Consider the following 2,897-nt stretch of genomic DNA (forward strand, 5'->3'; position numbering starts at 1 on the left):
AACGGATTTAAATACATTTATTATTCCATTTTAAAATAATAACATTCGATTTAAGTGCGCAGCAGTCTTTCGCTGAAAGTACAAAAATTAGTCCAGAAAAGTAAGGTTTTTCCAAATGTGGGAAACTGTTCCAAGATACAAGTTAGTCCTGTACCTCCAGAATTTATAAGTTTTGCAATCGAGAATATCTTGTCAACATTGCATTTAATAGTCTACGTGTTACATTATCCTAAAAGTACAACCCTTCCCCCTATTTGACGTTAGTGTCACGAAACTATCGAAAGAATAACACCAACAACAGATTTTGTATGTTTCGTGACTTCAGACAGTATATGGCTGACAGAAACGTATGCACTTAAGCTAATGGCTATAAAGGACTTAACGTTATGACTTTTAGCAGCCACGTCCGTGGACTTTAAATTACCTGAGCGTGCACTTGTGTCTGAGCTGCACAATTTATGGCACTGAGTTAAAGGTCACTGTACAGTTTGATCTAAACGTAGCAGCTCGTTGCATGCACGTTAGAGAAAACATGGTACGAAGGCAGTTTAACCGAAACGTTTCGTCTACAGCAAGGCCTTTAAAGACGGAGCCGTAGCTCAGATGTAGGAGGCGAGGAAGAAAATTGACTGTGACCATGTTATGGGACCTCATCCGTACGGGGAGCTCGACGGAAAATTTTAATCACATTGACGGAAATTGGAATGTTGGTCCTGGAAAAGGCAACTTCCTTGTATTAACCACGACACTCGTTCACTGCGTTTACGGAAGAGAGCTTTCAGCGCGAAAATTTGATGGCAATCGAATCCGATACATTATATTCCAGTCGAAGAGTATCTGATATATTACTCTCAGGATAATAAGAAATACTTTTACAGAGTTTCATTGTCATATTTTCCATAGTTGTTTTAGAGCCATTCACATTTAGTATCACATACAGTAGCATATTAAATCTTATTCCTTTTGTATTGTAGGTCAGGAAATAATTCAAAATGTGTTGTCCCCTTCTTCTTCTTCTTCTCCTTCTACTTCAAGAGTTATACAGGGTGTCCCAAAAATAATGAGCCGATTTTAACTTGTAATAATATTGAAACAAATGTCTCTAGGTAACTGGAACAGCGCAAGATGTAATCGGCATCTCTAGAGTTTCAGAAAAAATCCGCTAGATGTCGCTACGAGCGCTGATCTGGAGTGTGCAGCCAGTCTCGCGCAATATGGCGTCCGTGCAACAGAAGGCGTATTGTGTTATGGAATTTAGTCGTACTCAGTGAGTGATTGCAGTTCAGCCGGCGTTTCATATTCGATTGCTTCCTGTGGGGATATGTTAAACAATGTGTTTTCGTTCCTCCGTTACCTCGTGACACAAGTCCTCCATGCAGCCAATGGAGGAAATATTGAACATTTATGATGGATTTTTATAAACTTCTGTCTTTTCTGAATAATTTAGTATGCAGTCTATTGATGTTAAGCCCTTTTTCGTAATAAATAATTCTATTTAAAGTCGGCTAATTCTTTTTGGTACACCCTGTACTTTAAGCCTGCTTAGCTTTTGCAAATTATCTGCACATCCTTCTCTATGTCATCCAACATTTCCCCATCCTGCCACTTCATAAACTAATTTTCATTTGAGAATTGTTATATGTTCGTACCAGTTGTTGGGGTATTTATTAATCTAATTTTAATTTGATCTGCTTGTATCTCCTGTTGTAAGTTTCGTTTCTCATGTTTATTCCTCTTCAACAAGCTCTTATTCCTCTCTGAAATCGAACTTTCGGACTTTGTTTGTTACGTATAGTTTCTTTTACGGGTATGCAGGGTGCACGTCCATGAAAAAAAAAAACACTGTCGTAGTTTTCAAATTGAACTGTCACTTCTTCTCTGAAGTTTCCGTCCATCTGTGTTGTCGATGTCTTCGGGTAGTTTGGTACAGGGAGTGTAATATACTGCTTGTGACAGTGGTCTCTTTCGTTGTTCGTCACCAACTTCTTTTCCTTACTTTACAGTGCATAATATGGTCTTAGAATGTGTTCCAAATCGAAGCAGTTGTTACACTTGAAGATCTCTCACATCTAAAATAATGGTTCTATACCGATAACTACATATCCTTTAAGCCAGGAGTTGACATACTGGTGACGCGATGCTGTAGGTGATAGGTACCAAGTTTCACGTTTTACTGTCTGCAGCTCTCTTCTACAGCAGATAATAGATAATCTATCTATTACCATTCGTCACATATTATATCACACAATGTATCACCTCTTAAATAATATTTATGCTTGAGGTTCACACAAATACTTGTAAGCCCATCTATCTAAGCCGCCGAGAGTGATATGTAAACATTCAAATCAAGTTTATCCGGTCATAAAAATTGCTTTCTGTTCGTATTCTGTTTTTTCTGTAAATTATTATAATCTCTCTCGCTTGCACCCCTCGAATCATAAATTTAAGGAAATACTTTCATAATTCACTGACGGAAATTCCTTGTATCACAACTCTGAACAATCGTTGCATTGTTGTTTCTGGACACTGCGACTTTCATAATCACTTGTCTGTTGCTGTGATGTCTCGCTCTACATGAAAGCATATTTCAGACACAACAAACTGCTGTAGAGAGAGGTCTGAACATGATTGCAAGCAACAAACAGCAGCAAAATTTGTGTTCGAGTATTCTACCCAATTTCTGTGTTATGCCGAGAGGAAAACTTGAACCGAAGTCAAATGTTTGGCAACTAATATTTTAAGAGAAACATATAGGAAAAAGCAGAGTTCATGCTTACGCAGGGGCTTCATCAGTTCTGCATCATAAAACAGAGGAGTGCGATGGTCTCACAACAGACACACAGAGACAGTGTTATAGGCTAGACGGTCTCTGGTAGTAGAGGTACCAGTAATTTCCT

This window comes from Schistocerca serialis, chromosome 1 (genome assembly GCF_023864345.2).
Source record: "Schistocerca serialis cubense isolate TAMUIC-IGC-003099 chromosome 1, iqSchSeri2.2, whole genome shotgun sequence".
Taxonomy (NCBI): Eukaryota; Metazoa; Arthropoda; class Insecta; order Orthoptera; family Acrididae; genus Schistocerca; species Schistocerca serialis.